General features: G+C 37.0%; 1 protein-coding gene across 1 annotated transcript in view; it reads left to right on the forward strand.

Annotated features, from left to right (window-relative positions):
- The first annotated feature begins 412 nt into the window (after positions 1-412).
- Positions 413-26543, forward strand: part of FILIP1 (filamin A interacting protein 1) — a 272425-nt gene continuing 246294 nt past the window's right edge. Inside the window, exon 1 of the mRNA XM_082730273.1 lies at positions 413-467. The gene's annotated coding sequence lies outside the window, so the exon portion shown is untranslated. The remainder of the gene's footprint in view (positions 468-26543) is intronic.

The raw sequence follows: 26543 nt of genomic DNA on the forward strand, positions 1-26543 counted from the left end.
GCCGCCGCGCCGGGGCGGCTAGGTTTTCGCGACCGTCAGGCGCCCCCAGGCCCTCTGCTCCCTCTGCAGCCGTCGCCGCCGCTACGGCCGTCCGCCCACCCCGCCCAGGCGTGAATGCATCAGCGGAGGCCTTTGCGACTGTCCATGTGGACAGGGGTGGGTCTCCTCTGCCACCGCCTCGCGTCCGTCTCCACAGCAGCTCCAGCCGCCGCTGCCGCTCCTCCCCCACGGGCGCTGGAGCTGCCGCCCGGCTCCCGCCCCCACCCCGACGCCGCCGCCCCCAGCGCCGCTCCCCCTCTGGAGCCCGGGCTCCGCTCGCGGGCAGAGCAGTCTGCAGCGCCGCACCGAACGCCGACTTGCGGCTCCCGCCGCTCTGGCTCTCCGTAGGGCCGGCCCTGCGCGGCACCGACTCGGCCTGGACACGTTTCGCCCAAAATCTCGACCGCGAGGGCCCCATGGCAGACTTGGTGTGTGAGCGCTTCTAAGCCAGGCTGGTGATCAGTTTGGTTTCTGTGGCACCACAATTGCCTCAAAAATGTTAAAAGTTCCTTTCTTTGACCAGGTCTTAGAATTTAAACCATAGCCAACTGAAGAGAGAAGCTATAGTGGAGTAGTGTAATCACATGTTCAGAAAATGACTCTTGGTCCCCCTATATTTTTTAAAAGGTTATCGAAATAATATATCAAGGTAGATTCTACAGTACATTTTGGATGACAATGTAAAAAAAAAAAATGCTGTTGTATGTGCCTAAGATTTCAAAAACCATTCCCTACCTTACAAAGTCAGGCCTTATAATTAATTGCAGGTGATTATATCACGTTTGCTTTTCCTTCTTTTCCTTTTTCCTTTGGCTTTTTAAAATTATAAAAATAAGACATTCTTTAATGAAAATCCACAATACAGAAAAGGAAAGAAGTTATGCTTAGTTTCACCACCAAAACTCAATTAGGTGTGTAGTCCTCTAAGCGAACATTTTTCTTAAATCCCTCACTATCCCTCTTTAAAAAACAAAAATCCCTGTGTGTCTGAAAATTCAACAGCTAAGACGATGCAGAAGAACCATGATTCTGTGCGATCTTTGAGGAATGAACTGTTGTAATTAGTTTAATTGTCCTGTTAGCTAAGGCATAAGCCGAAAACCTTTCCCTTTAAAGCTTCTGTTAACATCTTATCCTAAAATGAATAATCTTTCCTAATTTTGCAAAAATAATATAATGAATGTAATTTATTATACTTTATTTGTGTTATTTGAGTATATTGAATGATCTGGTTGTGATGCTCTATGACATAGAGTCTGTGCCAGTGACAGTATAATACTGAGGCGTGTAGATAATAGATGTGGGTGACTGGACTCATTTGTACAGACTACAAAATGCAGTTTTAAAAAATAATCTCTGATTTAAAAATACATGTACACTGCCTTTGAGGATGGGAAAAGGTGCCAGAAGTCAAGGAATATGGGTGGCCTCTGGAAGCCAGTTTCCAGAAAAGGCAAGGAAACGGATTTTGCCTTTGAACTTAAAGAAAGCAGAGCAAGCATCTTGATTTTAGCTCAAGAAAATAATGAGTTGGACCTCTGACCTTGTAAAACTGTAAGATAATACATTTTTGTTAAGTTGCTAAATTAGTGCTATTTTATTACAGCAGCCATAGAAAGCTAATATACATATAGAATGGGTAACAAGGTGGAGTTATGGAAAAGATGTCTTTTAATCAATCTGATTTAGGATTTTAAGACCAGTCCATTGTTTTATTTTGTGTGTGTGTGAATTTCAGCTAATCTCTATTGGAGCACATAATTCCAACTTTGAAAGTGTGGCATCAAAATCACTTGGAAAGGCTTGTTATACAGATTGCTCTACCCCACCCCTAGAGTTTCTGATTCAGAGGGTCTGGAGTGCACCTGAAAATTTGCATTTTTAGTAAGTTCCCATGTGATACACAACGCTGCTGATTAGGGGACCACATTATAAAGATCACTAGATTAAACAATCTCAAATTCCTTTCTGTTCAGTTTAATTTAGTCTATGAGTCTGCAATTACAAGTGAAAATGATCACTTTCCATATTCAAGTGTAAGATTAAAGATATTTTCAGGAATCACTACTCTTCCATATATATGAACTGTATCCATTGAGAATTGATAGTATCATGTATCTCTTTATTTAGATATTCAGGCCTAGGAAACTTCAGATTGAGGACATGTCCCTGAAATGTAGATATATTTAGTATAAATATTTAAATATATATTTAGTATACTTACAAATACGCAATTAGTAGCCCTTCTTTATACATTTTGAAAGACACCCACAGATGTAGCTGAGAATGCTTTTGAATATTAGAAATAGGGCTGGTTACAAAATCAATTCTCTGAGTTAGAAATTTTTATTAAAAGTCTAGCATGTCTTTATTGTTTAAATTTAGCAAATGTTATTGAGATGTAAGCTAACTTGTTAGTTGTCATATTAATTTAATTCTGGCATAAAAGATAAAATGGAGAAAAGTTAGGTTATTTTAAGTTCGAATGTGTGGGTAATTGCAGTGTACATAATAAGCTACTTTATTTTTTCTAATTATTTCATTAAAGAAAGTTTAGAAAAAAGAAAAAGCAAAACAGAGTCTGCCACCCGCAGTTCTAATTCTAATGCCCTATCTTCTCCAGTGTCTTTTTATTCACTTAGTCTTGTCACCCACTGCCAAATTTGAACCCTGAATTTACTCTTCCAAACTCAGTAAAGCAAACATCCCATCTCCAACCACAGTGGTCAATGACAATGACTAATGGACCAACATCTGCAAGGCTAAGCAATCATCCTGTGCAAACAGAATTCTGAAGAAAACAGAATTAAGACTGACTACAGGATCCTTTGAAAGGATACAAAAGTATGAGATCCTCCCCAAAGCTACTTCTCTGCTGTGCTTCTTGCTCAGTACAAAGTGTTTCATAAACTAGAAACCTAGGAATCACTCTTGATTGCTTTTTTAATTAAAGCTACGTCCTTGAATGTATCTTAACTCTATTCACATTTTTTCCAAACCCAACGAGCCCAACCTAGTCTTAGCCATGATCCCCTCTCAGCCATAACTACTGCAATAACAGCTTCAAACAGGCCATTCCGTGTTCTGTACCCATCCTCTAATCCATTTCTCACACAAAAGCTACAATGATCCTTGGGAGGGTGGGGGGAATCAGATCAAAGCACCTACCTGTTTAAACCATTCAAAGGTTTCCTGTTGCTCTTAGGATAAAATCCTAAATCCTTACTTCATCTACTGGGCCCTCCCTAACTACTTTATGACCCTCATCTTAATAGCACTTTCACCTTCTCAGTTAATCTCCGACCATTTTGTATTTCTTTCAGTTCTACAAATGCTTCATCTTCTTTTCTACTTTAGAGCTTTTGAACATGTTTTATCCTCAATCCTCAATGCACTTTTTGTCTAAATAGAGTCCTGCACCAGCAGGTTAATACATATCTGCTGAATGAATGAACTAATGAAAACAGCATCTTTAAAATAATCTTTGCCAAGGAAAATTCAGAATCATGGAATTCTAGAGCCTGCATTCCTTAGAAACCATCTAATTCAGTCTTCTCAGAAGTCCAGAAAACATTTTTGTCCTAAGTAAGATTGTGGTAGAAATCTATGATAAATACACTGAAAAGGATCAGTAATCCAGATGTGAACCTAGGGCCTGGCTTTGAAGATTACAATGCTGAAACAACTTTTACAGAAACTAGGAACTGACAGAAGGAGTTGGTAATGGATATATAATAACAAGGCTTTCTCTCTGTATATGGCTACAAATTATTCTTTTGTATCAGGGCTGGCCATTTCCTCTATTTTAGTCAGATTTAAAATGTTGCATATAAAACTATGGTTGGCCCTTGAACAAATTGGGTTTTGAATTGCATGTGTCCACTTATAATAATGTGGAACTTTTTCAATACAGTTACAGTACTATAAGTGTATTTTCTCTTTTCATATGATGTTTTTCTTATGATTTTTAAATCATATTTCGTCTAGCTTATTTTCTTTTTAAGATTTTATTTATTTATTTATTTTTTATTTTTTTAAAATTTTATTTATTTATTTGTCAGAGACAGAGGGAGAGAGAGCAAATGAGCACAGGCAGACAGAAAGGCAGGCAGAGGCAGAAGCAGGCTCCCCGTTGAGCAAGGAGCCTGATGTGGGACTCGATCCCAGGACCCTGGGATCATGACCTGAGCCGAAGGCAGCCGCTTAACCAACTGAGCCACCCAGGCGCCCCTTATTTATTTATTTGACAGACAGAGATCACAAGTAGGCAGAGAGGCAGGCAGAGAGAGAGGAAGGAAGCAGGCTCCCTGCCTAGCAGAGAGCCCAATGCAGGGCTCGATCCCAGTACCCTGGAATCAGAGGCTTTAACCCACTGAGCCACCCAGGCGCCCTAGCTTATTTTACTGTAAGAACACAGTATGTAATACATATAACATAAAAAATATGTGTTAATTGACTGTTATCAGCAAGGCTTCAGGCAACAGTAGGCCGTTAGTTAAGTTTTGGGGGAATCAAATATATATGCAGATTTTCCATTACGTGGGGACGTGGCTACCCCTAACCCCTGCCTTGTTCAAGGGTCAACTGTACTTGAATAAACTGATTCATATTTTACGCTGGTAGAGCTTAGTAGTTATTAATAAAATAGTCACCCAGTTTAAATACATATATTTCTTTGAAAACACGGTACTCAATCTTGTTCCTTCAAGCACTAAAAAATGCAGTACATAGTCCACGACTAAATACAAGTTTCAGAAGACAATAGCAGGTTCTGCAAATTCTGTCTGGTTGATGGTTTTTGAAGGGCTAAGTGCATTTGTGTCAGATAAAAAGAACAATGAGTCTTCTTTTTTTTTTTTTTAAGTTTTATTTATTTATTTATTTGACGGACAGAGATCACAAGTAGGCAGGGAGGCAGGCAGAGAGAGAGGGAGAAGCAGGCTCCCTGCTGAGCAGAGAGCCTGATGCGGGGCTTGATCCCACGACCCTGGGATCATGACCTGAGCTGAAGGCGAGGCTTTAAATCACTGAACCACCCAGGTGCCCCTGAACAGTGAGTCTTATATGAGAATAATGTATATACATTTGTTATAAGTATGTTTCAAGTTTCTGTTTTATCATAATTCTAAATTATAATATTATACCTCACTTTCAACTTGTTACCTTATTTTTGCTCTTGTTTACTGCTACCATGCTTCCTATGAAGCTCCTTTGTTGTTTCCAGTTCTTTTAGTCCATGCTTTCTGTCTCTATTCCATGTGGCAGATTTTCTTCTAGAACTTCAGCAGGTAGTTTATTAGCTAGAACTTCAATGTTTAAATTTTTAAACTTTTGATTAGGTGAAGCTCAAATTAATATTTTTAGAAATGTCAGTGAATATATCCTCAGAATAACACAGATTTCTTGTAATAGTTCCTGACAGATAGTTTCAGTATCAACATCAATAAATGAACAGTGAAGTTTTTTTCTGGGGTTGAATTATGACTTTCTTGGATCCTAGTAGACACTTTCACTTTCTTGGGTCCTTTCTTCCACAAGAAATACTTAAAGTTTTTTTTTTTTTTAAGGTTTTATTTATTTGTCAGAGAGAGGGAGAGAGAGAGAGAGAGAGAGAGAGCACAAGCAAGCAGGGGTAGTGGCAGGCAGAGAGAGCCTGATCAGAACAGGAGATCAGAACAAGGAACCTGATGCAGGACTCATCCCTAGGACACTGGGATCATGACCTGAGGTGAAGGCAGACGCTTAACCTACTGAGCCACCCAGGCACCCCAAGAAATACATTAAAGATTTTTAAAGTCAGATTTATAGTGCTATATGAGACTATATTTTTGATAAAAATTTAAAAACTTAGTTTTCTTGGCCTTTTTTTTTTTTTTCAAACTGCTTTGGTCTAAAGAGACTATCCAGGCTGGATGCATTATTATATATTAATTATCATTATGTTATTTTTCTTCTGATTTTAAAAGAAATAATAGAACATTTTTTATAAGCATTTAAAAGTATCACAGACCATAAGCATTGTGCTTCCTGTTCCTAATGGATAAGTCAGCCATGTACATGACTGCTGGATCCTTCAATGTTCATTAGTGGAAATTATCACATGAAAATCATGTCTAGCTGAATTCTGAAGCATTGGTTCTCAAACTTTAACATGCACAAAATTCAACTGGAGAGGTTATAACACAGTTTCCTGGGCTCCATTTCAGACCATCTAATTCAGTAAGTCTGAGTGGGGTCCTTGAATTTTCATTTCTAATAAGCTCAAAGGTAATGGGAATGTGCTGTTCTGATAACCACATTTTGAGAACCAGTGCTTGGAGTAACGTATCTAAGTGTTTCATTTATGCTAAGGCAGTGCTCTCAATGTGATATAGGTATATCATATTAGTATAATCACTAGGTATAATAACTACATATCCTAACCAACATTTACTGACATATACTAACAACATCTATGTTATTTTTGTTTTAGAAGTGGAAACCGAGACCTAAAAGTTTAAATACATTTTCCAAGGTGACTCAGCTCGAAAAGTGTTGAGCTGGAATTTGAGCCCACATCCATCTAGACTCCAAAGTTCATGCTCCCCTATTTTCATTATCATATGGTAGTGATCCCAAAGGTAGAAGACAATCAGTGGCTTAGAAGCAAAATTTTAAACATGAAATAATGCAAAAAAAAAAAAAAAAGATAAAGAACTGCTTTTATCTAGATCTTCATTGTTGTATTTGCCCTGTTTTATGAAATCTGCTGGTGGCCTTCTTTCTGGTTCTTTATCCCTCTGTTTTTATCTCCAGTTAATAACAGCAAAAGGAATATAGTAATGGCTTACAACATAATTTTCCAAAAGTGCTATGCTGTAATGCTGACTTTCAACTAAAGCTGATTGGCATTTTTCATTTCTCATTAACTTCACTTTCCAATTTAAACTGTTGCATCTCTTGAACAAGTCAACAAACTTAAATCCTCAAAGCACAAAAAAATTAAGAGCCTGCACTCAGTTTTGGACTTTAAATACCTTCACCTTATTAGATTAAAAATCTCATTTTAGGGGCACCTGGGTGACTCAGTGGGTTAAAGCCTCTGTCTTCAGCTCAGGTCATGATCCCCAGGGTCCTAGGATCGAGCCCCACATCTGGCTCTCTGCTCAGCAGGGAGCCTGCTTCACTCTCGCTCTCTCTCTGCCTGCCTCTCTGCCTTCCTGTGATCTCTGTCTGTCAAATAAATAAATAAAATCTTTAAAAAACACTCATTTTATAACTAGCTTCCTCACTCATTTTCTTAATATTGTCTTACTATAAACACAGGAGATAATCACTTTTTCTTTCTCCATCTACACATCTGTTTATGTATGTGTGTATGTATGCCTCTTACTGCTTTTCTTTCTCTGACTCTTTTATTCCTCAAGAACAGTCTAAAACAAATACAGGTTATTTTTTAAGTTGTATTTTTCGAGAAGATGCTTTGATGACCTCATAGTCAAACCTTTGCCCACAACCCTGGTGTAAAGGGGACACATTGATTTTCCAATCACATAGACATAATAAAATAAGAACTGAAAAACACATTACAAGGATAAAGAAATGATGAAATACATCAGAGAGCATTTGTTTAATGAAGTGCTTTACAGCTATTCTAACCAGTGAAATAGATCCATTTGTACTCATCAGGAAAGCAGCCATGGTTAATTAAAAAAGAAAAAGCAAATTGCAGTTTATTTCACTTTTATAAAAATATATTATAAGTATATATAGCTAATCTGTGTAGCATAGGCTATTTCAAAGGAAAAGGGTTAGAAGGTTGATATGAAGGACTTTGTCTTTTTTTAATGGAATTTTAAATAGTTTTTGGATTATAGGTAACTTATTTTCTTAGTGTTTTTCAATATTTTTGAATAATTTTAGGCTAATAAAGCTACGTTTTTAAATTTTTATTTTATTAATTTCTTTATTGAGAGATAGTAAAGTTTATTGAATGACAGAGTACAAGGCTCCCAAGTGGTGTGGAGGACCCAAGAGGTTTGCCCTAAAGCTATGTTTTTAGACATCTTTCTTGAGCTTGCAAAGTTTAACAGTGCTATCTTACCATTTTCTTTTTTAAAATAAAGTCTTTTCTTGAAACAAAAATATGGTCATTGTGAAGTTTCCTAGTTTGTATATTTATCCTCATCTGTCAGGACTTGCCCATCCTTAAGGGCTTAAAATTTTAGGCATGAAAACCATACAAGTTCTATAATTTGGGCAGTGGGAAAACTATTTTATGTATAAATTATGACATTCTAGGTAGTTGCAGTTGATTCCTCTACTATTTCTCTGTTATGATGATTAGTATTTGGTCTGTGTACATTATTCTTGAAAATACCATGGAATTAGGTGGAATCAAATAAAGTTGCTGGTTTTTTAAGTCAAAAATGGTCAAATGTTGGTACTTTCATGTCACTTTACCTAAAAGTCAATAGCTGTCTTGAATTATGTCATTTAATACCTTTACCTAGAAAATAATTATGGGAAGTTAAGATTTTTCTTAATATTGTGAAAACATAATATTGCAAAACTTGGTTTATTAAAGGTATAGAATTTACATGGTGACTACATTAAACTTATAATACAGGCATGTACTGCAACCTTGGTTTCAAAGTATTAGAAAAGCAAACAGTATAATATTATTAAGAATAGATACCAGCCATTACCCATAATGTGACAAATTGGAGATTTAGGTTCTTATGAAATTGTTTCATTTGTGGAAATGGAAGGAGATAATCAGGCCTTTAATGAGGAATTACTTAAAGAACACTTATGATTATTTCCTCTTGGGAAAAAGTCATAATTTAATAATGTTTTGGATTGGAAAGAATTCTATAGTGAATTAGAGAATATTTTGTGTTGCTCAGCATCTTGCGTCCATGAAAATATTTTTCTTCCTACATATTACTGAAATTTGTGATCCTAAGCAGGATAAAGCATTTAGGTATTTGGTTGTAAGCATGGGTCTTCACTATACAATGTCCCTTGCCTCTTATGTAACAAACTTGGCAGTGTAGGTCAAATCCCATTTCTGATAGGAACAAGCTAGAGAGCATTATATAAAATCTGAACTAGAGGTTTAAAGACTACTGCTGAGACCCTAGCTTGCTTCTCTAGACCCTTCCCCAGAGAAGGATTTGTGGATGACTTATGGACAAACCATTGTCAGTAGCCTCTCATATCTACCAAAAGGGGAAACTGTTTGGACTGGGAGAGCAGTCTATCCTGAGGCCAGGCATGAAAGAATAAGTGAACAGAAAGTTGATGCTATTTCCTTATTACCTACTGTGATGACTAAAACGGCCTACTTGAAAACAATTTTAAATAGCTGATCTATTTGTTTTGCGTTTTTTTCAAAATTTTATTTATTTATTTATTTATTGGAAAGAAAGAGAAAGAGCACAAATAGGGGTAGTGGTAGACAGAGGGAGAAGCATGTACCCCACTGAGCAAGGACCCCAATGTGGGACTCAATTCCAGAACCCTGGGATCATGGCCTGGACCAAAGGCAGACATTGAACCTACTGAGCCACCCAGGCATCTCTGATCTATTTGTTTTAAGTCATATGTTTAGGTGAGGCTACCGTTAGTGTCTGATTTAGAAGGAATATGCGGGCTAATATTCCTAAGAATTTTTTTTTAATTGCTATGATAATGTAAAATATTCTGCAATAATACCATAATGGGAGAAAAAGAATCCTGGCCCACAGTTCAGTTGGCTACTTGATAAGACTGTGAAGGACTATAGTCCTCTTTATGACCATATCATGCAGAATAAGTATATGGATTAAGGTAGGAGACAACTGAAATGGAAGTACAGAAGGAAAAAACAGTTTTTAAGAAGATAAGTCCTATAAAAGTCATATAAAAGAAGGTTGTTTTAGCCCTAAGAAACTGGTAGCAGCCCTTTTCTTTTGATAAGAAAACTAAGATGGAAAGGGGACTTACTTTTCACTGTTTTTTACTATTTTGACTTTTGTATCTTGTATATACATATTATCTTTGTTTTAAAGTGATTTTGAATTGGTTTATAATCACCTGAAAAGTTCCAGGAACACTTCTGTAGTTCTTACCTCCTAAATTGATGCACTTCATATGCTGTGATCAAGTAGGATTGATTCCAGGAAACCAAAGGTAATTCAATATCTGCAAATCAATCAAGGTGATATCCCACATTAACAAACAGCAGGATAAAAATCATCTGATCACCACAATAGAGGCAGAAAAAGCACTTGATAAAATTCAACATCCATTTATGGTAAAACTCTCAACAAAGTGGATATAAAGGGAACATACCTCAACATAATAAAGACCATGTATAACAGACCAGTAGTTAACATCATATGCAGTGATAAAAACTGAGAGCTTTTCCTCTACAATCAGGAAGAAGACAGGGATGTCCACTCTCATCACTAATAGTCAACATAGTACTGGAAGTCCTGGCCATAGCAATAAGACAACACAAGGAAATGAATGCATCCAAATTGGTAAGGAAGAAGTTAAACTGTCACTATTTGCAGATGACATGATATTATATATAGAAAACCCTAAAGACTCCACCAAAAACAACAACAACAACAACAACAAAAAACCAAATTCTAAGAAGTTTAAGTGAATTCAGTAAATTTGCAGGATACAAAATTAATATACAGAAATCAGTTGCATTTCTATATGCTAATGATAAACTATCAGAAATATAAATTGAGAAAACAACCTCATTTGCAACTGCACCAAAAAGAATAAAAAACTGAAAAGTAAATATAATCAAAGAGGTGAAAGACTTGTACTCTAGAAACTGTGAGACATTAGTAAAAGAAATTGAAGATGACACAAATGAGTGGAAAAATATAACTAACTCATGGATTGGAAGAATTAATGTTTTAAAATGTCCATTCTAACAAAGCAATCTATAGATCTAATATAATCCATCTCAAAATATCAGCAACATTTTTCATAGAACTAGAGCAAATAATCCTAAAATTTGTATGGAACCACAGAAGAACCTAAATAGCCAAACAATCTTTTTTTTTTTTAAAGATTTTATTTATTTATTTGACAGAGATCACAAGCAGGCAGAGAGGCAGGGGGAAGCAGACTCCCTGCTGAGCAGAGAGCCTGATGCGGGGCTCAATCCCAGGACCCTGGGATCATGACCTGAGTTGAAGGCAGAGACTTTAACGCACTGAGCCACCCAGGTGCCCCTAGCTAAAACAATATTGAGAAGAAAACTGGAGGTATCACAATCCCAGACTTCAAGATCTACTATGAAGTGGTAGTAATCAAAACAGTATGGTGCTGGCACAAAAACAGACACATAGATCAAAGGAACAAAATAGAGAGCCCAGAAATGCACCCTCAACTCTATGGTCAACTAATCCTTGACAAAGCAAGAAAGAATGTCCAATGGAAAAAAGACAGTCTCTTCGACAAATGGTGTTGGGAAAACTGACAGCCTCATGCAGAAGAATGAAACTGGGCCATTTCCTTACACCACACCAAAAATAGACTTAAAATGGATGAAAGACCTAAATGTGAGACAGGAATCCATTAAAATCCTTGAGAACAGGAGAAGCAACCTTTTTGACCTCCACCGGAGCAACTTCTTTCTAGAAACATCACCAAAGGCAAGGAAAGCAAGGGTAAAAATGAAATATTGTGACTTCATCAAGATCAAAAGCTTTTGCACAGTCAAGAGAACAGTCAACAAAACCAAGAGACAACCAACAGAATGGGAGAAGATATTTGCAAATGACATATTAGATAAAGGTCTAGTCTCCAAAATCTATAGAGAACTTAACAATCTCTACACCCAAAGAACAAATAATCTAATTAAGAAATGGGCAGAAGTCATGAACAGACATTTCTGCAAAGATGACATCGAATGGCCAGCAGACACATGAAAAAGTGCTCAACATCACTCAACCTCAGGGAAATACAAATCAAAACCTCAATGAGATGACACCTCACAATCAGTCAGAATGGCTAAAATTAACATGTCAGGAAACCACAGACGTGGGTGAGAATGCAGAGAAAGGGGAACTCTCCTACACTGTTCATGGGAACGCAAACTGGTACAGCCACTCTGGAAAACAGTATGGAGGTTCCTCAAAAAGTTAAAAATAGACCTACCTTATGATCCAGCAATTCACTACTGGGCATTTACCCAAAGATACAAATGTAATGATCTGAAGGTTATGTGCACCCCAATGTTTATAACAGCAATGTTCACAACAGCCAAACTATGGAAAGAGCCTACATATCCATCAGCAGATGAATGGATAAAGAAGATGTGATTATATATCTATAATGGAATATTATGCAGCCATCAAAAAAGGAAATCTTGCTGTTTGTAGTGATATGGATGGAACTAGAGGGTATTATGTTAAGCAAAATAAGTCAGTCAGAGAAAGACAATTGTCATATGATCTCACTGATATGAGGAATTTGAGAAACAAGGCAGAGGATCATAGGGGAAAAGAGGAAAAATGAAAAAGATGAAAACAGAGAGGGAGACAAAGCATAAGAGACTCTTAATCTCAGGGAACAAACTGAGGTTTCCTGGAGAGGAGGGTGGTGGGAAGGATGGGATGGCTGGGTGATGGACACTGGGAAAGGCATGTGCTATGGTGAACGCTGTGAACTGTGTAAGACTGATAATCACAGACCTCTACCCCTGAAACAAATAATACATTATATGTTAATTAAAGAAAATACACCTACGGCAAAACAAGAAACTAAAAACAAAGCCCCCAAAACCAAACACCTAAGACAATAGCCCAGTAACATTATTATCATGTATGTACTATATCTCTTTACTTATTTATTTTTGTGCATATTGGAAAAAGGGATTTTTTTAAGTGTAGTTGACATGCAATATTATATGAATTTTAGACATACAACATAGCGGTTCAACATTTATATACATTATAAAGTATATATCATGTAGTGTTTAATTTCCTTCATCAGTGTTTTATAGTTTTCAGAGTATAGGTCTTTCATCTCCTTGGTTAATTTTATTCCACTGTTTTATTAGTCTTTTTGTGCCATTGTAACTGGAATTGTTTTCTTAATTTCTGTTTCTGCTACTTCATTTAGTGGCTCAGGTCATGATCAATTTCTGTATATTAATTTTGTACTCTGTAATTGACTGAATTCACTTATTGGTCTTTTTGATGAAGTTTTTAGGGTTTTCTATATCTAGTATCATATTCTCTGCAAATTTTGACAGTTTAACTTCTTCCTTACCAATTTGGATGTGTGTCATTTCTTTGTGTGTCTTATTGCTATGGCCAGGACTTCCAGTACTATTAGTGATGACTAATACTATTAGTCATTATTGCTATGGCCAGGACTTCCAGTACTATTAGTGATTAGTTGACTATTAGTGATGAGAGTGGACATTCTTGTCTTGTTCCTGATCTTAGATGAAAAGCTCTCTGTTTTTCACCATTGGTTATGATGTTAGCTATGGGTTTGTCATAGATACCCTTTATTATGTTGAACTTTTTTATCCTCTACATCCAGTTTTTTGATGTTGAATTTTATTAAATGTTTATTCTGCATCTATTGAGATAATCATATATTTCATCCTTCATTTTGTTGATGTGATTTATCAATGATTGATTTGTGAATATTTAATCATTCTTACACAAAATCCCACTGAATTGTGATGAATGATCCTTTTTTTTTTTGAATGATACTTTTTTAAAAAATAAGATTTATTTATTTGAGAGAGAAAAAGAGAGAACATGCACATGACTGGGGTGGGGGGGGCGTGGAGGGAGGGGCTGAGAGAGAGGGAAAGAATCTTGAGCAGACACCCAGTGAGCACAAAGTCCCAAACAGGGCTAGATGTCACAACCCTGAGATCACGACCTGAGCTAAAACCAAGAATCAGACACTCAACTCAAGCCTCCAGGCACCCCTGAATGATCCTTTTAATGAATGTATTATTGAATGAAGTTTGTTAATATTTTGTTGGAGATTTTTGCATCTGTGTTCATCAGGGATATTGACCCATAGTTTTCTTTTTTATAGTGTTTTTTTCTGGTTTTGATATCACGTGATGCTGGCCTCATAGATTGTATGTATCTATGTATGTATGTATGTATGTATTTTTAAAGATTTCATTTATTTTTTTGTGAGAGAGAGTGCAGGTGAACATGAGTTGGGAGGGGTGATGCAAGGGGAGAAACCAACTCCCTGGTGAGCAGGGAGTCCTATGTGGGGCTTCATCCCAGGACCCCAAGATTATGACCTGACCAAAAGGCAGACACGTAACCAACTGAGCACTCTGATGCCCCACATAGATTGTATTTAGAAGCCTTCCTTCTTGGGACACGTGGGCAGCTCAGTCATTAGTATTTACTTTTGGCTCAGGTCATGATCCCAGGGTCCTGGGATGGAGTCCCATGTTGGGCTCCCTGCTCAGCGGGGAGCCTGCTTCTCCCTCTCCTACTCCCCCGGCTGTGTTCCCCTCTCTTGTTGTCTCTTTCTCTGTCAAATAAATAATTAAAATCTTAAAAAGAAGCTTCCCTTCTTCTTCCATTTTATTTGGGGGGGGGGCAGGAATAGTTTGAGGAGAATAACTTTTCTTTAAATTAACTTTTCTTTAAATATTTGGTAGAATTCATCTGTGAGTACATCTGGTCGTAGACTTTTGTTTGCTGGGAGTTTTTTTGGTTATTGACTCAATTTCATTACTAGTAAATTGTCTGTTTAGATTTTTTACTTTTTCCTGATTCAGTCTCAGAAGATTATATATTTCTAGGAATTTATAAGTTTCTTCTAAGTTGTCAATTTGTTAGCGTATACTTTTTCAAGGTAGTTTCTTATAATCCTTTGTATTTTTGTGGTGTCAGTTGTTCTCTTCTTTCACTTCTGCTTCTATTTGTTTGTTTCCTCTTTTCTTCCTGATGACTCTGACTAAAGTTTTATCAATTTTGTTTATCTTTTCAGATAACCAGCTCTTAATTTCATCAATCATTATTTTATTTTATTTTACTTCTTTAACTGGCTCCATGCCCCGTCTCGGGCTTGAACTCACAACCCTGAGGTCAAGAGGCACACGTTCTGCTGACTGAGCCAACCAAGTGCTCCTCATAGATCTTTTCCATTGTTTTTTACTCTGTATTTCATTTATTTCTGCTCTGATAATTATCATTTCTTTACTTCTACCAACTTTGGGCTTTGTTTATTCTTTTTTTTCTAGTTCCTTTATGTGTAAAGTTAAATTGTTTATTTGAGATTTTGTTTGTTTTTTTGAGGTAGGCTTGTATTACTACCAGTTTCTCTCTTAGTACTTCTTTTGCTGTATTCCAAAGATTTGTGTTTGTAGTTTGAAAAATATTTTAATATACCTCTATTTTAATTAAAAATTCTCATATGTCAGTTTTACCGTAATCTTTCCAAGAATACTTAGCTTTAATATTTTTTGATCATCACAATCTCAACTATTGACACAGTAAATGCTAAAATGATGACATTTTATTTAGCAATCCAGCTTTTCTTCTGAAAGTATAATAAAAACAAGATATACTCAACTGACATCAAATTGCTGTAGTTTGGAACAAATAATACATTCCTCAAGGACATGAAATATTTTTAAATATCTCTTTACATGTCACAATATAGTATCTTGAACATAGAAGATATTTAATGAGTAGTTTTCATCAATTGATGAACCAAAGATTCTAGCATTGGGATAGCGGTAGAAGCTAAACATCCACTTTTTAAAAAAGTAATCTTGCTGTTAATAAAGAAGAGATTGTAATATCTAATATGCAGCTACTTAGATCATGTTTCCACTGCTACTCAGCATGACCACAACTCATAGTTTTATATTTTTCAGATATTCCTAAACTTTTAAATGTAATTTTAACCTCTAGTTGCTAAAATTAAACTCCTAATCACAAAATTATTTTAAATATGTGGTGTGTCCATGAAATAAACTCAGAGGAATCCTAAAACACGATACAATATTATTCTGACTTCAAGTACTAACTAGCCTCCCACCTGACTTCTTGTAGTATATTTGTATTTGTATGCTTATGTTATATTTATTATAATTCAGTCTTTGTTCTAAAGAAAAATCAGCCAGACTTCCAACTTAATGTGTGCAATCCATGAGCGTTAAATACACAAAAATGCTGGACTCCCTCAGGAAAGTTTCCTATATCCATGCCAGAGTATTGGAGATGACATATAGGCATACCTTGGAGATAATGTGAGTTCAGTTCCAGACCACCACAGTAGAGTGAATATTGCAATAAAGCAAGTCAAATGAAATTTTTGGTTTCCCAGTACATATGAAAGTTCTGTTTACACTATGATGTAGTCTATTAAATGTGCAATAACATTATGTCTAAAAAAATACATATCTTAGTTAACAATACCTTATTACTAAAAAGTGCTAACCATCATCTGAGCTTTCAGTGAGCTACTTGTAATCATTTGCTTGTGGAAGTTCTTGCCTTGATGTTGATGGTTGCTGGCTGATCAGGGTGGTGGCTGCTGAATGAGGAGTTGGCTGTGGTAATTTCTTAAAATAAGAATGCAATAAATTCGCCATATGGATTAACTTTTCCTTTCATGGACACTTGCTCTGTAGCATGGAATGCTGTTTGATATCTTTTTGTAGACAGTAGAACTTTTTTCAGAATTAGCGTCAATCTTCTCAAACCCTGCAGCTACTTTATCAGCTAAGTTTATGTCATATTCTGAATCCTTTGTTGTTGTCTCACTAATCTTCACAGCATCTTCACCAGGAATAGATTCCATCTCAAGAATTCACTTTCTTTGCTCATCTATATGAAGCAACTCCTCATCCATTGGAATTTGATCATGAGACTGCGGCAGTTCAATCACATCTTTAATTCTAGCTCTTTTACTATTTCCACCACATTTACAGTTACTTCCTCCACTGAAGTCTTAAACCCCTTATAGTCATCCATGAGAGAATTTCCTCCAAAATCCTGTTATTATTGATATTTTAAACTGTTTCTATGTATCACAATGGTTCTTTTAAAAAATTCATTAAATTCAGTATAGTTAAAATATACTGTATTATTTTTTTCAGGGGGTAGGATTTTCAGGGGTAGAATTTGGTGATTCATCAATTGCATATAACATCCAGTGCTCATTATATCAAGTGCCTCCTTAATGCCCATCATCCAAGTACCCCATCCCCCAACACAGCTCCTCTCCAGCAACTCTTGGTTTGTTTTTTAGAGTTTGGTGTCTCTAATGGTGTGCCTTCCTCTCTGTTTTCATCTTATTTTATTTTTTCCCCCTTCCCCTATGTTCATCTGTCTTGTTCCTTAAATTATACATATTAGTGAAATCATATGACATTTGTCTTTCTCTGACTGACTTATTTCATTTACCATAATACCCTAGTTCTAACCACGTCATTGCAAATGGCAAGATTTCATTTTTTGATGGCTGAGCAGTATTCCATTGTCTATATATACACCACATCTTTTATATCCATTCATCTGTCAATGGACATCTGTGCTCTTTCCATAGTTTGGCTATTGTGGGCATAAGCTACTATAAACACTGGGGTGCATGTGCCCCTTTTGAATCACTGTGTTTGTATCCTTTGGATAAATACCTAGTAGTGCAATTGCTGGGTCATAAGGTAGCTCTATTTTTAACTTTTTGAGGAAACTCCATACTGCTTTCCAGAGTGGCTACACCAGTTTGCATTCCCACCAACAGTGTAAGAGAGTCCCCCTTTCTCTCCAGCCTCACCAACATCTATTGTTTCCTGAGTTGTTAATTTCAGCTATTCTGACCTGTGTGAGGTGGTATCTCATTTTGTGGTTTTGATTTGTATTTTACTGATTCCAAGTGATATGGAGCATTCTTCATCTGTGTGTTGGACATTTGGATGTCATCTTTGCAGAAACGTCCACTCATGTCTTTTGCCTATTTCTTGACTGGATTTTTTTGGGTTTTAGATGTTGAGTTTATAGATTTTGAATACTAGACATTTATCTGATAAGATGTTTGCAAATAACTTCTTCCATTCCATAAGTTGCCTTTTAGTTTTGTTGACTGTTTCCTTTGCTGTGCAAAAGCTTTTTATCCTGATGACCTCCCCATAGTTCATCTTTGTTTTTGTTTTGTTTGTCTTTGGATACGTGTCTGGCAAGGAGTTGTTGCAGCCAAGGTCAAAGAGGTTGCTCCTGTGTTCTCTTCTAAGGTTTTGATGGCTTCCTATCTCATATTTAGGTCTTATATCTGTTTTGAGTTTACTGCTGTGTATGGTGTAAGAAAGTGGTCCAGTTTCGTTCTTCTGCATGTGGCTGTCTGATTTTTCCAACTCCATTTGTTGAAGAGACTGTCTTTTTTCCACTGGATATTCTTTCCTGCTTTGTCGAAGATTTGTTCACCATAATATTTGAGGGTCCATTTCTGGGTTCTCTATTCTGTTCCATTGACCTATGTACCTGTTTTTGTGCCAGTACCATATTGTCTTAATGATTGCAGCTTTGTAATACAGCTTGAAGTTTGGCATTGTAATGCCTCCAGCTTTGATTTTCTTTTTCAACATTCTTTTTGCTATTCAGGGTCTTTTCTGGTTCCATACACATTTTAGGATTGTTTGCTCAGCTCTGTGGAATATGCTGGTGGTTTCTGATAGAGATTCCTTTGAATGTGTAGATTGCTTTGGGTAGAAGCAGCATAGACATTTTAACAATATTTGTTCCTCCAGTCCATGAGCATAGAATTTTTTTATATTTCTTTGTGTCTTCCTCAATTTCTTTCATAAGTGTTCTATAGTTTTCAGAGTACAGATTCTTTACTTCTTTGGTTAGGTTTATTGCTAGGTATGTTTGGGTTTGGTTGCAATTTTAAATGGAATCAATTCCTTGATTTCTCTTTCTTCTGTCTCATTGTTAGTGTATAGATGCGACTGACTTCTGTGGATTGATTTCATATCCTGGGACTTTATTGAATTCCTGTATCAGTTCTAGAAATTTTGGGGTTGAGTCTCTTGGGTTTTCTACATAGACTATCATGTTGTCTGTGAAGAGTAAAGGGTGGGGTTCTTTGCCAATTTGGATGCCTTTTTTTCTTTTTGTTTTCCAATTGCTGAGGCTAGGACTTCCAATACTATGTTGAACAACAGTGGTGAGAATAGGTATCCCTGTCATTTTCCTGACCTTAGGGGAAAAGTTCTCAATTTTTCCCCATTGAGGTTATTTGCTGTGGGTTTTTCATATATGGCTTTTATGATATTGAGGTATGTTCCCTCCCTCCTTACAGGTGGAGTGTTTTTATCAAGAAAAGATACTGTATTTTGTCAAGTGCTTTCTCTGCATCTATTGAGAAAATAATATGGTCCTTGTTCTTTCTTTTATTAATGTGGTATATCACACTGATTGATTTGTGGATGTTGAACAGCCCTTGTAACCCAGGAATAAATCCTACTTGATCATGGTGAATAATCTTTTTAATGTACCATTGGATCCTATTAGCTAGTATTTTGGTGAGAATTTTTGCATCCATGTTCATCAGGGATATGTAATTCTCCCTTTTTAGTGGGGGTCTTTGTCTGGTTCTGGGGTTAAAGTAATTCTGGCCTCATAGAATTAGTTTGGAAGTTTTCCTTCTGTTTCTATTTTTTGAAACAGTTTCAGAAGAATAGGTATTAATTCTTTTTTTTCTTTAATGTTTGGTAAGATTTTGCTGGGAGGCCATCTGGCCCTGAGCTGTTGTTTGTTGGGAGATTTTTGATTATTGCTTCAACTTCTTTGCTTGTTATAGGTCCAGTCAGGTTTTCTACTTCTTCCTATTTCAGTTTTGGTAGCTTGTATGTCTCTAGGAATGCATCCATTTTTTCCAGATTGCCTAATTTGTTGGCATATGATTGCTCATAATATTCTCTTATAATTGTTTGTATTCCTTTGATGTTGGTCGTGATCTCTTTTATTCATGATTTTATTTATTTGGGTCATTTCTCTTTTCTTTTTGAGATAAACCTGGGGGTTTATCGATCTTAGTCTTTCAAAGAACTAGCTTCTAGTTTTGTTGATCTGTTCTACTGTTTTGTTTTGTTTTTGTTTTTATTTCTATATCATTGATTCCTGCTCTAATCTTTATTGTTTCTCTTCTCCTACTGGATTTAGGCCTTATTTTTTTTTTAAAGATTTTATTTATTTATTTGTCAGAGAGAGAGAAAGAGAGAGAGAACAAGCACAAGCAGAGGGAGTGGCACATAGAGAGGAAGAAGTAGACTCCCAGCTGAGCAGGGAGCCCAATGTAGAACTCGATCCCAGGACCCTGGCATCATGACCTGAGCCAAAGGCAGATGCTTAACTACCAAGCCACCCAGACATCCCACAAAATGTATTTCTTAAATAATAAGACTTGAGAGTTCAAATGACTCCTTTATCCATGGGTTGTAGAATGGATGTTATGTTAGGCATGAAACAACATAAATCTCACCGTACTTTTTTCCTTCAAAGCTTTTGGATGATCAGGTGCATTGTCAATAAGCAGTCATATTGCCTTTTTCCTCCCTTATCATTCATTTGTTCGCTGGAATAGCAATTTTAATTTCCTTTAAGAACTTTTCTTTTGCATTTACTTCTTGACTAATTGGCCCAAGAGGCTTAGCTTTTGACATGCCTTCCTCACCAAGCTTAATCATTTCTAGCTTTTGATTTAACAGAGATTCTTTCTTTCACCTATAGGGTTATTAATTGGCCTAATTTCAATATTGTTGTGTCTCAGGAAATAAGGAGGCCCAAGGAGAGGGAGGGAGATGGGGGAACAGCCAGTTGGTAGAGCAGTCAGAATATACACATTTATTGGTTAAGTTCATTCTCTTATATGGGTACAGTTTGTGTCTTCCCATCAGTTAAAAATACTAACATCAGGGGCACCTGGATGGCTCAGTGGGTTAAAGCCTGTGCCTTTGGCTCAGGTCATGGTCCCAGGGTCCTGGGATTGAGCCCCGCATCAGGCTCTCTGCTCAGGGGGGAGCCTGCTTCCCCCTCTCTCTCTGCCTGCCTCTCTGCCTACTTGTAATCTCTGTCTGTCAAATAAATAAAATCTTAAAAAAAAATACTAACATCAAAGATCACTAATCACAAATGACCATAACAAATATAATAATAATGACAAAATTTGAAATACTGTGAGAATTACTGAAATGTGACACAGACATGAAGTAAGCAAATGCTGTAGTAAAAGTATTGCCAACAGACTTGTTCTATGGGGGGTTGCCACAAACCTTCGATTTATAGAAAATGCAGTAGCATTTCTATAGGGTAGGGGCGCCTGGGTGGCTCAGTGGGTTAAAGCCTCTGCCTTCAGCTTGGGGCATGATCTTGGGGTCCTGAGACCGAGTTCTGCATCGGGCTCTCTGCTCTGCGGGGAACTTGCTTCCCTTCCTCTCTCTCTGCCTGACTCTCTGCCTACTTGTCATCTCTGTCAGATGAATAAATAAAATCTTTTTTTTTAAAAAAGTGAAGGGTAATAGAAAGAGGCATTCTTGGAGTAGTAAAACAAGGTATTTTGGTAATTTGAAAAACAAACATTGAGATGTCTTGACATTTGATCCTTTATATAGTTCTGGAACTTTAGTGATTGCCGCTCTCAAATTAATTGGTTTATTCTGGTCAAGCACATATCAGGCTGCTGTGTGTGTGTGTGTGTGTGTGTGTACACATGTGTGCACATGCATACTAGAAGATCACTTTATTCATCTTTAAAAAAATACTTTATCTATTTATTTATTTATTCATTTTTTGACAGAGATAGACATAGCGAGAGAGGGAACACAAGCAGGGGGACTGGAAGACAGGCTTCCTGCTGAGCAGGGAGCCCTATGCGGGTCTGGATCCCAGAACCCTGGGATCATGACCTGAGCTGAAAGCAGACACTTAATGACTGAGCCACCCAGGCACCCCCACTTTATTCTCTTTTTAAAGATCAGTGTTCCCATCAACTGGATTACTTGTGTCTGTTATCTAGCACCCATTTGCTCGGCCCCAAGTAACCAAGAAATCACACAATATAAGTATGAGAGAAGAATAAAAGGAGTTTGGTGATTTGTAGAGGTTTTTCATCCATGCTGTGGTAGATCCAGACAAAGAAGTCCGTCTTCACTATCAAACATACCTTTCTAGTCACTGTACTCTTATCTACTATATACAGAATTTCCTTTGTATAAATTCTAGATTAAAAAACCAGTGTTTCTGTTCAATTTTGTTTTCTATTTTTGGTATGCATTTTTAAAAAATCACCAATACTGTTTTACTAATTCAGAATTTAATGTACGTTTATAACAATAATGAAGCAATAAGAAGCCCATGTGCTTCAGTGTGGGAATGGTGTTACAATTAAAACACAGCTCCAGGGGCACCTGGGTGGCTCAGTGGGTTAAGCCGCTGCCTTCGGCTCAGGTCATGATCTCAGGGTCTTGGGATCAAGTCCCGCATTGGGCTCTCTGCTCAGCTCGGAGCCTGCTTCCCTTCCTCTCTCTCTGCCTGCAGTTCTGCCTACTTGAGATCTCTCTCTCTCTGTCAAATAAATAAATAAAATCTCTAAAAAAACAAAAAACAAAAACAAAACAAAACAAAAAAACCAACACAGCTCCAAAAGAAATTCCAGTCTTGATTCATGTCTCTCTCAGACTTTTTTTTTCCTAACAAAGTTTATTTATTTATTTTTGCTAGAGAGAGAGAGAAAGAGGTGGTTGGGCAGAGGGAGTGGGAGAGAGGGAGGGAGGGAGAGAATCCGAAGCAGGCTCAATGCCCAGCACAGAGCCCCATGTGGGGCTGGATCTCACAACCCCAAGATCATGACCTGAGAGGAAACCAAGAATTAGATGCTTAACCTACTGAGCCATCTAGGCGCCTCTCTCTCAGTTGTTTAAAGGGTCCAGTTACTTAGGTCATGAAAACTCTTATTAAATCTCTGTCTACTCCTATTTTCAGTGCTTTGAAATTCCTAGAAATCTGTCACTTCCTACCCTAAAAGAATGTTTCCAGTTTCTGATAATTTTCTTCCTGCTTCAAGAGCAGTATGCCACAAGCTCCCTGAAAGATGCAGTGCCCTGAGAACAGTGGTTCTTTTCAGATCTTTCTTTTCCATTTGTAAAGAAGGAAGTACAAAGCTTAATTAAGTAGGTAGTACCTGAAAGCTTTGTGGAAGCAGTTGCGGGGGGCGGTGGGTGGGGGGGGAAGAACTTATTTTAATAATTTTAATCTTGTCACATCTACAGGACAATAAGAGAGCCCCCATTATTTGTGGGGATTATGGAAACCACCTTGATTTTAGAATCTGTAATGTGATTATTTATATTCAAAGAAATGCACCTGCCTAAACTAGTCTATCATTTCCACAGTTACCAACTAGAGTCTCTCTTCTAAACAGTGTCTTTTAATTTTGATTGTTGAAGAACTTGTGTACTTCAATGGCCTGAAGGTAGAGCATTGCACAAATTACATTTCCCCATTCACATACCATAATAGCCATTGTACCCTTTGAATATGAAGCTGGTAAAAAAAGTATTTTCATTGTTACAATTTTTTTCATTACAGAAAATTTGAAAATTAGAGAAGAAAAAAATTTATATTTCAACACTCAAAGAAAAACAATGAGCTGTTGTTCTCTTGGTCTTTCTCTCTCTCTCTCCTTTCCTTCCTTCCTCTTTCTCTCTCACCCTCCCTTCATTCCTTTCTTAATATGCTTACATAGAGCCCACAGTTGGAATCATAAGTACTATCTTGTTATGTTTAACTTATAATCCAAGCATTTTCCATTTACTCCATATTCCTGTATTTCTTTGAAATCATTTATCCTATTTTAATTAGTAATGAAGGGGAGCAGAATTTACCACCTCAAAATATGTCACTTTAGCATGAGGATCATTTTGACCTAAACGTATTGAAAACCCAGCAGATTCAGAAAAAACTTTTACCATCCCTTCAACTGCCTTAATATACTTTGGAAAGGAGTTCTCTACCAAGAAGAGAGCTATTTCCAGAAATATGTTTTTCTCTAAGAAACTTATCTGCATAACAAGGCAACCTTTTTTCTCTAAACATCTCCTCCGCCTTTCTGTGAATGGCATCCCCCCTTTGTATCCCCGAATCTCTACCCCTTTCCTTTTGCAGGATGTTATATAAACCTCAATTAACTGGTTGCCAATTGAGTCTTCATATTTTTATGGGGCTCCTGTGTATTTTGTTTTTCTCCTGCTAATCTATCTCATGTCAATTTAATTATTAGACCAGGCAAAGACCTACAGAAGGGAAAAAAGTAAAAATTTTGTGCTCCTACAATAGCTTTCCTTTAATTAGACACTAAGTATGACTATTATTCCATCTTTTGCTTTCATATTGGTGAATGCCAGTTCCCCCCAAAACACTTCCAACACAATCTGGTGATAAGGCAAAGTTGAATTTATTGCTTACCTCAGTAAAAGAGACCAGTACCTTGACAGAATCTTAGCATCTCAGAAGGATGAGAGGAAGTTGGGGGATTTATAAGGCTTTGGGGGATCTGATTGAAAGTGGGTCTTTCAGGGGCACCTGGGTGGCTCAGTGGGTTAAAGCCTCTGCCTTCGGCTCGGGTCATGATCCCAGGGTCCTGGGATTGGGAGCCTGCTTCCTCCTCTCTCTCTGCCTGCCTCTTCGCCTACTTGTGATTTCTGTCTGTCAAATAAATAAATGAAATCTTAAAAAAAAAAAAAGTGGGTCTTTCAATAAGAGGGATTGACTAAGACAGGCTAAGAATCATATAATGGTTTAGGATTGATTGGACTATAGACAAGGTGAAAATTTGAGGCTAAGGTTTTGGAGACTAGAAGAGAAAACAGTTGTTTAGTCTTATCTATTTAAAAGTTGACCAGCTGGATATTTCTCTAAATGTGTTTGCAGGATATGCCAGAAATGAAAAAAATAAAGATATTTCCAACTCTTCCAAGAATTTCTTAGAATAATAAAGTTATGTTGATGAAGACAATGGAATAGTAAAGTCATATTAATGAGGATAGCTGAATAGTAAAGTGATGTGGGTATAGATGTTTGTGTTTCTCAATCTATAATGCAGTGAACATTTATAAAGTGAAATTACTGACTTCAGGGGATTCAATGAACATTTTTTTTAATTGCTGAAACTTACTGCCAAATAACTTACTGTTATACTGTACCAATTTACTCTCCAGTGCCTTTGATATCTTTCTTTTTTCTTTTTTTTCTTCTTTAAGTAGGCTCCACACCCAGCATAGAGCCCAATGTGGGGCCCAAACCCACAATGCTGAGATTAAGACCCAAGCGGAGATCAAGAGATGATTAACCACCGTAGCCACCCAGGGCCCCCAATCTTTGGTATCTTTTTTTTTTTTTTTAAGATTTTATTTATTTATTTCACAGAAATAGCACAAGCAGGGGGAGTGGCTGGCAAAGGGAGGGGGAGAAGCATTCCCCACGGAGCGGGGAGCCTGATGTGGGGCTTCATCCCAGGACCCTAAGATCATGACCTGAGCTGAAAGCAGACACTGAACCTACTGAGCCGCACAGTTGCCCTTTTGGTATCTTAAAAAAAAAAAAAAAAAAATTAAAAGACTAATGATATATATTTGACATCTTTTAAATTTTCATTATACTTACATTGTTTTAAGAATCAGACTCAAGGGGCACCTGGGTGGCTCCGTGGGTTAAGCCTCTGCCTTTGGCTCAGGTCATGGTCTCAGGGTCCTGGGATCAAGCCCCGCATCAGGCTCTCCACTCAGCAAGGAGCCTGCTTCCCCCTTTCTCTCTGCCTGCCTTTCTGCCTATTTGTGATCTCTCTCTCTCTCTGTCAAATAAATAAAATAAATAAAATCTTTTAAAAAAAGACTCAAAATAGGTAATCCCAGGCAAGCAAATTCTATGGGAAAAAAGGTACATTATTGATATATTATTATCATCATTTTTTTATTGAGATATAATTGACAGGTAACATTATGTTAGTTTCAGGTGTACAATCTAATGTTTCAATATTTATATATATTGTCGATGATTACCACCATAAATCTAGTTAACATTTGTCACTAGACATAACTACAAAAAAACCTTTTTCTTATGATGAGAACTTTTAAGATTTATTCTTTAAAATATTAAATTTCAAATATGCAGTATAGTATCAACTATAGTGATCGTGCTGTGCATTACATCCCCAGAACTTACTTATTTTGTAACTGAAAGTTTGTATGTTTGTCCTCCTTCACTCATTTGTTCCCCTTGCCACCGACCCCTCCCCCGCCCCAGGCAACCACCAATATGTCCTCTGTATCTGTGAGCTTGGGTTTTTGTTTCTTTGTTTTGCTCATTTGTTTTTTTTTAGAAACCACATGTAAGTGGAATCATATGGTATTTGTCTTTTTCTATCTGATTTATTTCACTTGGCCTAATACTCTGAAGGTCTATCCATGTTGTTGCAAATGGCAGGATTTTCTTCTTTTTTAATGGCTGAGTAAT

This window comes from Mustela nivalis (assembly GCF_964662115.1).
Source record: "Mustela nivalis genome assembly, chromosome: 5".
In the NCBI taxonomy this organism is placed as follows: Eukaryota; Metazoa; Chordata; class Mammalia; order Carnivora; family Mustelidae; genus Mustela; species Mustela nivalis.